This window comes from Ricinus communis, chromosome 8 (genome assembly GCF_019578655.1).
Source record: "Ricinus communis isolate WT05 ecotype wild-type chromosome 8, ASM1957865v1, whole genome shotgun sequence".
NCBI lineage: Eukaryota > Viridiplantae > Streptophyta > Magnoliopsida > Malpighiales > Euphorbiaceae > Ricinus > Ricinus communis.
In genome coordinates, this window is record NC_063263.1 from 20,460,452 (window position 1) to 20,473,870 (window position 13,419).

Sequence of the window (13,419 nt, forward strand, 5' to 3'; positions counted from 1 at the left end):
CAAGCTTGCTAGAAGCCGCTCCTTGTCTAGGCATCCTATTTTTTCCTCGGCGTCCACTTCCCACCCTCGTTGGACCGCTTCTCTAAGCCAGGTTGTCACATGGCCACCAACTTCCGGTTGGTTCATTCTCGAACCACACATCTACTAGATGGGTCCCACTCTGATACCATTTGTAACGACCCAAAACCAGATCACATGAGATATTGTCAGTTTTGGCCCTTCACTAGCCTTATGGTTTTGTCCCCCTGGCAGGTTTGAGAACTTCCTAGGAGGGTCCCCTTAGCGGGTTCGATAACTTTCTAGGAAGTCCCCCATCCTGGAATTTCTTTGAACGAAGCACGTTTAAATTTGGAGTTCCTACAACTCCACAGCCAAACGACCAAAATGCGCCTTATATGATTACTTCCAACTTTTTACATATATGTTATCAACTATTCCCCACTCAGTTTCGATGTGCAACTCGATTCATTCAAGTATCCCTGTACCTTAGAGTGTTGCCACCCTAGAAGTCTGCCAGAAGCCGCTCCTTGTCTAGGCATCCTATCTTTGCCCCGGCATCCACTTTCCGCCCTCGTCGGACCACTTCTCTAGGCCAGGCTGTCACAACTTTATACATAACTAATTAGTAAAAATAGGTTAATTAATTTTTGGATTGGCCTTAATAAAAATGGACTAGACTTAGATGGACCTCACATGCTATAATGCTTAAGTGTAGAAATATAACTGTTGCATGGAATATCCCGTTAAACAATAAAATTAAAGACAAAAATACACAAATAGGGAAGTTGGCTTCCGGATTCAACTCTGAATTTGTGATGTAAGCTTCCTTATGGAATTCAGAAACATCACTCATTAGTAAAAATGTCCTGGTGAATTCCCCAGGTGGCAACTCCCATCTCCGCGCTAGTCTCTATAACTAGTTAGCGTGTTCCCAATTAGGTTGAAAAGCCTTGCTAGAGACAATTGGGTGCATGCTCAAAATCACCGCCCATAATGGCAACTCCATTAGGGATAAGAGAAGCTGATTCCAACATATCTTTATTTTTAATTTTATTATTTAATGAGTGATTCTTGCATCACTACACTTTCACACATACTTTGGTCCTTATAGCCCCGATGACATCGGTTATGTCACAACCCGATCTGTGGGCCCATGACCGGCACTAGGGAGTGGGTAGGCTTAAGGCCACCAAATCCCGTAGTAGGCCTGACTATTCACTAACTCAATCAAAAGCACTTTTTCCACAATTAATCTTAAATCAAAATGTACTATAAATTAAATTTGGTCCGCCAGCATAATTAGGTGAGACTTGAATTAATATAAAATTACGAACTGATAAGTCTAAAAATTCCTACTGCGGAGAATCTAAAATTTTACAAGTCAAATATACCCAAAATCAATTACATCAACCCGATGATGAAAGAGTCAGGTTGCTAGATAAGAACTGCGAGAAGACTAACAATCACTTGAAAAATAGTGAAATTGAGACTGTCAGTCTCGAGAGTGAGTTAAAATCATATATCCAAAAATAATTACAAACACTTCAATAACACATTTATTTAATTTGAAATAAACATTAAGTCATGCAAAAATATACGTGTCATGCCATGCTTAAATAAAAATAACTTTCATATACTACGGGACAGAGTACTTCAGTAGAACCCTAATCCCAACGCTAACCTCTCGACTCTCTCATTCCAACAGAACTGACGCCTAGAGAGCAAAGCTCGACCAGGGTCCTTAACTCCAGTTCGGTCACTTAATTATCACTATCAGTCTTTGCCTTCCGGATCTCTTACTCCAATAAGACTGGCGCCTAGAGAGCGAAGCTCGACCAGGGTCCTTAACTCCAGTCTGGTCACTTAGGTTTTCAAATAACCCGGCCCATAGAGATCAATGCTCGACCAGGGAGCTTTACTCCGACAAACTCACTCTACTCAGCCTAGAGAACAATGCTCGACCAGGGCAAGTCCTAAATTTACAAACCTTTACCCCTTATTTTCTGTCTCTTATTCATACTGGTGCGAACGCGGTCCTGATGCAACCCATCGGTGACATGTTCTATTGCCGTTCCATCCTGAATCAACACGAAATCAACAAAATCATAATGTATAAAATGAAACATATATAAACAGTAAATAACTAAATAATTAAAATATTATTAATTTAATCAGAGATATTACGTAAAAACTTAGCATGACACATGTAAGCAGATATATAACTTTAACTCACAGATCTGACGACCTCCTAGCTCTGCTCCGATGCCTCGGATGGAGCGAGCCGAACTGACGGATTATCTAATCACGGAAAACAATTTAATCAATAACATTGAAACATTTGACAATTAACTCTAGGTCTAGAACCCTAGGATTGATTGTCTAAAAATTCGACTTGGGTAAATTCTATCAAAAATTTGGCAGAACCTCTCATAAACACGGACGTTTACTCCCGTAAAACGGGTCCAAGACCTGCCAAAAACACTTCAAATATTTCAACAATTTATTTTAACGGGAGTCGGGTCCCCAAGACTTCACTTTTTTCCCGACTCCGCCATACATCACAAATCACGACTAATGGGAGATAGTCCGATAAACTATTTATTTTAACTAATAATTTCACATAATTTTTCTAATAATCAACACTACAAATAAACACATAAATTTTATCAATGAATTCTAAAATTAACGGGTTAGAGAATTACCGAGACGCTTGATCGCTCGGTCGACTCGTTGCTGCCGGAGTCTGATCGATGATCCGAACGCCCTAACGAACTCGAAACGACGCGCAAATGACGATCCTAGCTTTCGATCTTCCAATCCGACTCTTGATAATCTTGAGAGATTTACAGACGATCTGGGCCGTCGATTTTCGAACGGAGTCCGATCGGCACGAAACTGGTGCCATTGAAAAGCTTGAGCTGAGGAGATTCTGGATATGCCCTCCGATTGTCGGAAGCTCAATGGCATCGATCGAAAAAGTGAAAGTTAGGACTGCCCCTACTCTTTTCATCTCATCGGATTTGGCAATTTCGGCAGCCTCAAGGGGTGGCGATGGTCGGAAAAGAAAGCCCAGAAGTTGCCGATAATTTTGAGCCTAAGAACGCCGCAAATGGTAGTCGGAAACTCCATGATTGGCGGCAAGGAAAAATTTCTGTTTCTAGCCATTTTTGCCTCTTGTCGATGTTTCCAGCTATAGCCACTGACCCCAACGGGCTTGCCGATGATAGCAGCGCCCTTAGCCACCGCTGCCTGCCGACGCTTCTAGCTATTGCCACCGACGCCAAGGGTTGAACAAGCCTCCTGTGCTGCGCCACCGATGGCCGATGCCCTCCTCCTCCTCTTCCTCTTCTTCTTCTTCTTTTTCTTTCCTTTTCTTTTCTTTTCCTCTCCATATCAACTTTTGGTCCCTGAACTTTTCTTCTTTACCATTTAATCCCTCAACTTCTTTAATTACAACAATTCCATCCTACAAAATTTCTGATTGACCCTCCAACTTTTCTTTAGCTTTTCAATTAAGCCCCTAACTACTTAATTTGTGCCAAAATTAAAATTATTGAAAATATATAGTTACTTATTTACCCTTGCTTTTAAATGTAAAATTACCAAAGAGCCCTTGCCGACATATTTTATTTCAAAAATATCAAACATACAAATTTTTATTAAAACTCCATATTAATAAAATTATATTTTTAATCCTTATTCCAAATAAACTCCCAATTTAATCCGAACATAATTAATTTAATTAATCAATTTGCTAAATATTTTTCAATTAAAATTAACACCATTAGCTAATTAAAATGCCATTTCTCTTAATATCCTTTACTAATTCTTACATAACTTTCAAATATATAAATTAATTTAAATATTCATATTGGAGAAAATTGAATGACCGAAAATATAATATATTTTCCAAAGGATTTACTTAATTAATTTCTTTAAAAAACATTAAGCAAATTTGATATATAAAGTAACTCTCTTTTTTTATCTAGCATTAAAATTCTATTTAAATCATTCCAATTGAATCAAATAAAAATAAAGTAGAATTAATTTAAATAAGAGTTCGTTTATTAATTATTATCAATACTATTATTATTAAAGAAAAATTTCGGGTATTACAAGTTAGTCGTTCTTTGGTTGTACTCAGATATTGGAATTGCGACACTAGCCAACTACTGCTCACAAATAACAAATGAATTTTCTTTATTGCATGGACTTTTGAGTGGGGAGACGGGCCAAGAAAGCATAATTTTACCTGTGGGAGCCCATATATTGAAAAGCCTTTGCCAAAGAACATGTGGAATTAGTCCCCAAGCCTAAAATATGCAGGCTTCACACTTATATTAAGAAAATATTGGCTTGTTTTTTTAAATCTGCTTTGAGAGATTATAGCATGGGCGTCGAGCTTACTGTCCCCTGTTGATAAGAAGCCCAAACCCAGAATTCTAGGGAAGATAGACTCACCATGAACCGTATGCAGAAGAAATAAGATTGAGAGGATGTTTTGTTTAGTAACTTGTAAAATATTATGCATTTGTTAACCAGTTTTCTTTATCCTTATGCATTACACGTGCATCATGCATACCATGCATCGCATGCATCATATTAACTCCTTATTTTGAAGCCATTTTAGATTATCATCCTTAGTTTAGATAAGTCAAGAAGGGTGTCAAGAGGACCTATTTCACCAAAAATCAAGGCAATACTAGAAAAGAGCCTAAAAAGCCCACTAATTTTAAAGATGGTCCACAAGTAAAACATTGATGTTATCAAGATTGCAATCAGGGCTGACCTAAGTATTATGATCCGAGTGGAAGTCCAATAAGCTTTAGCTGAGATTTTTGGAAAACAAATTATCCAAAAGACTACTATTGGCCCTGCAACTACTGTTGTTGCTACTCATGATGTAGAAGCACATAGTGAGCATCTCTGGAATCTAGGTGACTACATGCTAGAACAAGCTATGGAATCTGAGATTTTACATAGTGTAACTAAAAGGCTTAATAAGATGCAAGATATGCTAAAAAATCAAGGTTTGGATTCAACCTTTGATTTCAATGAACTGATGCTAATTGGAGAAAACAAGTTGCTTCCCAAATTTTACATGCCTGAAATGCAAAAGTTTAATGGAACCGAATATCCAAAGGTGCACTTGAAGCAATATGCTACTATCTTGAGTACTATGCATTTTGCTAAGAGCCAAATCATCAAGCTGTTTGTACTCTCATTAGAAGGGCTAGTTGTGAATTGGTACCATGAGTTAGATAGGCCCATCAAGTCTGATTGGAAAAAGCTTTGCATTACTTTTAAGCAGTAATATGACTACAATGCTTACCTAGAAGTGTCTATAAGAGATTTAGAATCGACGATGCAAAAGCTTAATGAGTCATTTTCTAACTTCTTGACTAGATGGAGAAACAAAGCAGTTTTAATGTAGAACAAGTCTTTTTAAAAGGATTAAGTTCGGATGATAGTCCAAAATGTTATCCCATCTTGGATGGAAAAGTTGTAAGTGATGAATCCCAAAACCTTCGCGGGCTTGTATGATGATGGCTTACAAGTAGAAGAAATTGAAAATGTAAAAGCTGGTTGGAGTATAAAGACTCTGAAGCTACAAAGATTGAAAATGTAATACCCAAAATTTTTATATATTTAATAATGAGTTTCTATTTAAGTTAATTTTAGCTTTATTTTTATTTGGTTTAATTTAAAAAGATTTAATAAAAATTTTAATATTAGTCAATTAAATGAATTATTTGTCTATACCCAATTAGTTTGAAATTTTAAGAATTAATTAAGTAAATTATTTGAAGGGTAGATTATATTTTTTGGTTATTCTAATTTTTTCCCAATGTATTATGTATATGTATAAATAAAATTATATATATTGAAAAATTTTGGTAGAAATTGTAAATGATATTTTTATAAAAGAATTTTGGAGAAATTGGTATTTTAATTAGCTAGTGGTATTTAATTTTAAGTTGAAAAATATCTAACAAATTGGTTATTTAATTTAATTGTGTGTTAGGACTAAATTGAAAATTTATTTTGGAATAAGGATTAAAAGGCTAATTTTATTTTTATGGGGTTTTAATGATAATTTGTGAGTTTGGTATTTTTGTAAATAAATATGTCGGTCAGGGGTATTTATGTAATTATATATTTTTAATAATTCTAATTTGGCTCAAATTGAATAGTTAGGGGCTAAATTGAAAGGCTAAAAAGAAGTTTAGAGGTTAAATTGGAATTCTGCAGGATGAAATTGTAAGTAATTAAGAAAGTTGAGGGACCAAATTGAGATAAGAAAAAGTTCAGGGGTCAAATGTCAATATTAAAAGAAGAAAAGGGAGAGAGAGGGAGACGTCGGGAAGAGGAAGGAAGAGGCGGCAGCGTCGTCCATCGTGGCGCGTTAGCAGCGAGGGAAAAAAAAGAAAAGAGGGCCAGCGATTTTCGAAGGCCATTCCGGCCGTTTTCGGTGGCCTTTCCGACCGATCTTGGTGGCGATCGGCTCCCCTTGAAGAGACCTTCATTTTGGTGGTGGCGGCGTCGGTTTTGATGGCCGGAGGAGAGAGTTCCAGCAAAGTGGAGGCAGCCGCATTTTTTAGCTTTTCCGGCGAGCTCCGGCGGTGGATGGACGATCGGAGGACGTATCCCGACTCTCCTCAGCTCAAGCTTCGCGATGGCACCGGTTTTGTGGCGATCGGGTTTCGTTTGCAAATCGACAGTCGAGATCGTCCGCAAATCTCTCCGGACGATCGGGTGTCAGATCGAAAAATCGGAAGTGGGGATCGTCGTCAGCGTGTCATTTCGAGTCCGATGGTGAGTTTGGATCGTCGATCGGACTCCGGCGGCTGGAGGTGAGTCGACCGAGCGATCAAGCGTCTCGGTAATTTTTCTCTGGCTCGTAATTTTGGAATTCTTGGTTTAATTGTGTGTCTAATGGTTTATATTGAGTATTTAATGATATTTGTGAGTAAAAAATAATTGTTTGTCAGTTTGCCTGCCTCGTGTTTTGTATTGTGTGGCGGAGTCGGGAAAATAGTGAAGTTTGTGGACCCGACTCCCATTGTTTGAATTGTTGGATATTTGTAGTATTTTTTTGGCAGGTCCTGGACCCGTTTTTACGGGGGGTAATGTTCGTGTTGTAGGGGAGGTTCTGCCGGATTTTCGGTAGAATTCTCCTGAGTCGAGATTCTTAGACAGTCAGTCATAGGAGTCTAGACCTAGGATTAATGATCGATTGTTTCAGCGTTTTGATAAATTGTTTGCCTTGACTAGATTGTCCGTTTGTTCGGCTCGCTCCAACCGAGGCACCGGAGCAGAGCTAGGAGGTCGCCCAATTCTGTGAGTTAAAGTCACTTAATCGTTGCACTATTGCTAAGTTTGAATTTAATATGCTATTTTGAAAGTTTATGCTTAATATGGTTATTAGTATCACAACGTAAATAATTTCACTGGATTATTAATTATTGAAGATAATATAAGTATTATTATAGTAATGTTATAATAATACCAAATATTATTAATTTTCCACATGAGTTGCATGATGTCTTACTCTAAATTGTTAATCGTTATTTTGATATGGTTGAATGACTTCTTTAGACAATAATATTTATTAAATGTGGTGATTGCGATTTGGGAAATGTGGCTTGTAGAACATGCCGCCTGATGGGTTACATCAGGACTGCGTGCGCACCGATAATGATCATGGACGAGTAATAAGATTTTTATGAGTTCACCCTGGTCGAGCATGGCTCTCTGGGCTGATTTGAGTAAATTGCGGTAATAAGATTATTATGAGTTTTGCTCTGGTCGAGCATGGCTCTCTAGGCTGATTTGAGTGAGATGCCGGAGTAAAGGACCCTGGTCGAGCTTCGCTCTCTGGGCGCCGGCTTATTTGAATATTAAGTGACCGGACTGGAGTTAATGACCCTGGTCGAGCTTCGCTCTCTGGGCGCTAGTTCTATTGGAATGAGATGTCGGAGTAAAGGTCCCTGGTCGAGCATTGCTATCTGGGCGCCGACATATTTGGATACTTAAGTGACCAGACTGGAGGTAAGGTCCTTGGTCGAGCATTGCTCTCTGGACGCCAGTCTTATTAGATCAAGAGAGCCAAAAGGCTACTAGAATTTGGGGTTAGGGTTCTACTGAGCCACTCGTCCCGTAAAAATAAAAATATATTTTATTTATTTATTTATTTGGTATGATTATAATATGAGTTGTATTTACGTGCATGGTTTGATATACTGATTCGAACGATTAATATTTTTTGTGAAGACTGCAATAGTCTCTAGATTATTTGATTTTAACTCACTCTCGAGACTGACAGTCTCCATTTACTGTTTTTCAGATTCGTGACTGTTAGTCTTCCCGCGACTCTTACCCAGTAACCCGACTTCTTCATCATCAGATGGTGTTTGATTTGGTATGTCGAATTGTAAAAATCTTAGATTCTCCGCAGTTGCAATAGTAGAGGTATCAGTTGTAAATTTTATGAGTTTCGGGTCTCGCCTAATTTTTCTGGCAGACCGAAGTAATTATGTAAAGTGTAACTATTAAGATAATTTGTGGCTTTAATAATATTAATTTGAGATGAGATTTGATTGAGTTAGTGAGTTTCAGGCTTACTACGGGATTCGGTGGCCTTAAGCCTACCCATTCCCTAGTGCCGGTCACGAGTGGGTCGTGACAGAAAAGCTACCATTTGAAGATAATAAAGAAATAATAATTGACTGAAAAACATTCTTATCTTTATTCCATATATCTCATGGTATTTATACAAGATACCTAGACCTATTTAAGGTAGTAAACTATATAGGAATAATTACAGGAAATAAATAGAGGAATATTACAGCTATAATTCCTAAATAAGCATACAGCTATATATGCTAAGTCTCCCCCTCAAGTTGGTGCATAGATATCACACATGCCCAACTTGGATAATGATGCATAAAATGAGCCACTAGTAATAGGGTGAGTCTTCATGTCGGCCAACTGATCTGCACTCTTAATGTAAGGAACCTCTATCATACCAGAATCCAGGTTATCCTTGATATAATTCCTATCAACTTCAATGTGCTTAGTTTGATCATGTTGAACCGGATTGTTAGCTATCTCAATAGCTGCAGTGTTATCACAATAAAGTACCATATATTTCTTTATACCAAACCCGAGTTCTTTTAAGAGAATTTTTAACCAAGATAGCTCTGTGGTTGCATGATGAAGAGCCCGGTATTCAGCTTCTGCACTAAACAATGGCACCATATTCTGTTTCTTACTCCTCCAAGTCACTAGATTACCTACAACGAATGACACATAGCCTGAAGTAGACTTTCTATCCAATTTAGAGCTAGCCCATAATATCCAAGTGCCCATGTTTGGAGAACATAATACCTTTACATGGAAAGGACTTCAGATAAGCCAAAATACGATTCACTACATTCATGTTTCGATCACTTGGATTGTGCATAAACTAACTGACAACGCTAACTGCATATGATAAATCAGGCCTAGTGTGAGTTAGATAAATCAACTTTCTCACTAGTCTGTGATATCTCTCCTTGTTAGTCAGAACTTGATCAGGATAGATAGATAGACCATGATTCACCTCAATGGGAGTATTTACAGGTTCACAGGCTGATTTACCAGTTTCAGCTAAGAGATCTAAAATATACTTCTGTTGGGAAAGAAAAAGTCCTTGCTTGGACCGAGATACTTCAACACCTAAGAAGTATTTTAGAATTCCCAAGTCCTTCATCTCAAACTCCTTGGCCAAGTAGCTTTAAAGTTTCTTTATCTCACTAGCATTACTACCTGTAACAATCATGTCATCAACATAAACAATAAGCAAGGTAATATCATCATGCTCCCTCTTATAAAACAGAGTATGTTCTGCCAAAGCTTGCTTAAAACCATACTCCTTCATTGAGTAGCTGAACTTGCCAAACCATGCCTTTGGCGATTGTTTCAACCCATACAATGCCTTTTTCAGCTTGCACACCTTACCTCCTCCTAGTGTAAATCCTGGAGGAGGATCCATATACACCTCCTCTATCAAATCACCATGGAGAAAAGTATTTTTTACATCAAACTGGCGTAATGGCCAGTCTAGATTGACTGTAAGAGATAGAATGACTCGAACGGTGTTCATCTTAGCCACATGAGCAAAAGTCTCTTAATAGTCAATCCAATAGGTTTGAGTGTAACCTTTGGCCACCAGTCTAGCCTTGTACCTTTCAACTGTCCCATCTGACCTGTATTTCACTGTAAACACCCACTTGCATTCTACTATCTTCTTTTCCTGTGGCAACTCAACCATCTCCTAAGTAGAATTTTTTTGGAGAGCCTTCATTTCCTCTTCTATAGCAACCTTCCACTTAGGATCTCCAAGGGCTTCTTGAAAATGACTAGGAATAGACACAGAAGATAACTGAAGAGCAAAAGCTAGATGAGCCTTAGACAGACGATGATAAGAGATAAAATCAGAAATAAGATAAGTGACATTAAAAGATGACTTAGAAAAACCCAACCTATTAGGTTCTTTACGTTCACGAGGGGAATATCTCCTACCATGATCGTGATCCATAATTCATCCCACGGCCCTTACTTTGATAGAGCATTTCGCTCCTTTTTAGAGTACACCACTGGGCAGATCCGGATGAACGGTCCCAGTGTGAGAATCTCCACTCAGAATGGTTACTGGACAAAAGCGCCTATTAATTCGGTCACAGTGCGGGTCTTACAACGCTATCCCTTCTGTTCCCGATAGTCAGGATGGGGCGAGGTAAGGCTGAAGAAATGGATGGGCTTAGAAAAAACATCAACCACTGGTGAACCAACCAACTCGGATCTGCCCTCGCGAATCTCTATGCATTTGTGGATTCAAAATAGCATTTTCTAATGTTACAGGACTAGAATCTTTCTCTAAAGTTGAAGCTGTAGGAGAGGGAACACATACCTCAGGGTTAATAGTAGAAGAGTCATTCGATGACATGGTAGTATCATCAAGAGGGGCACTAGAGTCAGGAGAAGGCATAACAGTGGCATTCTGTTTTCTTCTTATATAACCATTTTGGTATAACCTAGCTGATCTTTCATCCCTTTTCTCCTTAAATTCAGACTCAAACTCAACAGAACAAGTATTATCTAAAGATTTCTTATTCAGTTGAATTCTACCCCTTACTCGACATCCACAACTTCTTCTCTTCTAACCATAACTGTTCCTCTTCCTTACCACTAATCTCCCCCTGAAGAGGAATCATAGATACATCCCCAAAAAAATAAGATACTTGTTCACAAAACTGAACATCCATGGAAATATAATATTTACCTGTAGGAGGATGAAAATATTTATAGCCTTTTTGAGAATTAGAGTAACCAAGAAAACCACATTTAAGAGCATGTGGATCAAGCTTATCCCTATATATGGAGTGTACATGAACATAACATACACAACCAAAAACCTTAGGATAAATATTTAGAGCAGAAGGAATAGAGTGAAATTGTGATAACATCCTTAAAGGGGTTTGAAAATTAATGATACGAGCAGGCATTCGATTAATAAGAAAGACAACAGTCATGACAACCTCAGCCCAAAATCATTTAGGAACATGCATAGTAAAGCTTAAAGCCCGAGCAACCTCAAGGATGTGACGATTCTTACGCTCTGCTACACCATTTTGTTGTGGTGTGTAGGCACAAGTTGTTTGGTGTAGGATGCCATGTTCTAGGAAGAAATTGGTAAGAGACTGATTTACAAACTGACGACCATTATCAGAATGAAAAACTTGGACCTGAGTATGAAACTGTGTGACAATCATTTTGTAAAATTGAGGAATCACCTGTATAACATCACTTTTAGATTTCATCAAATATACCCAGCTCATTCTAGTGCAGTCATCAATAAAAGACACAAAGTATTTATGGCCTGAGGCAGATGGAGTAGAAAAAGGACCCCACACATAAGTATAAACACATGAAAAAGGAATAGAACTCTTATTGAAATTGGTTTTGAAAGGAACACGATGGTTTTTAGCATAAATGCATTGTTCACATCTTAGACTAGAGATAGCAACATTGTGAAACAATTTAGGAAATAAACGCTCTAAATAAAAAAAAGATGGATGCCCCAAACGACAATGCCATAAAAGAATCTTCTCTCTATCAAATGACTCTCTCTCTACTTGAAAACCATGGCTAGGTTCAGATTTAAATTCCGTAGCCCCCTCTAAGTAATAAAGACCTCATCTTTCCTTACCAATGCCAATCGTCATCTTTGTACGTTTGTCTTGAAAGACACAATGAGTAGAATTAAATATTGCAAAACAATTAAGAGTTTTGGTAATCTTACTAATGGAAAGAAGACTATTAGAAAGATCAGGGGCAAGTAAGACAGATGACATTGAGAATGTAGGAGAAATTGAGACATTCCTAACTCCTGTAATTGGCATAGAAGTCCGATTAGCAACCTATACAGACTTAACAGGTGAAGACATTAGAGAGGAAAGTATAGAAGAATTACTAGTCATACAGTCAGTAGCCCCTGAATCAATAACCCAAGTGTTAGAAGCAATAGAAACATATGTCATACTAGAATTACCTTGTTGAGGAGACACTTGAGAGACATGAGAAGCAGAAGGTAGAGAAGTGTCAGTAACAACAATTTGAGCATATTTCTTATTTTTCTTCTCAGTTTGTTTAAGTTTATACCACTCCGGATAGCCATGCTTCTTCTAACAAACATCTACTGTATGCCTGGTACTATTGCAATGAGTGCAGAAGCGAGAATTGGAAGCAGTAGAATTCACAAGAACAAAAGGAGTCACTTGAGAGGTGCTCTTTTGGATCATTAGAGCTGAAGCCTCAGAATGATTTTCTATTCCCATGGTGACTTGTCTCTGCACTTCACGATGAACTAAAGAGTAGGCTTATTTCAAGCTTGGTAAAGGGGAGGTAGCCAAAACACGACTACTAACTTGATCTAAACTGTGATCAAGACCTGCAAGAAACATATAGATGCAATCCTCTACAATACGCTTCCTTTGTTTCTCAATATCAGCAGCACATGTCATGTCATTAGGCCTACGATAATCAAGCTCCATGAAAATTGAATTTAACTCATTGAAATATTCTGGGAGAGGTCGACCACCCTGGCATAATTGAAATGACCTCTTCATCAGTTCATATACTTGGGAAGAGCCAGAAATATCAAGATAGCTCCTCTTAGCTGCATCCCAAACTTCTTTAGATGTCCCACACTAGACAAAGCGCGACATCAGATTATCAGTCATGGAATTAAAAAGCCAAGACTTGACAAGGGCATCTTCAACTTCCCATTCATCATAGCCCAGATCATCTTCTATAGGTGTAACCTTTCTTCTAGTAATATAACCCTTCTTCTTCTTGTCAGCAATATGCATCTCT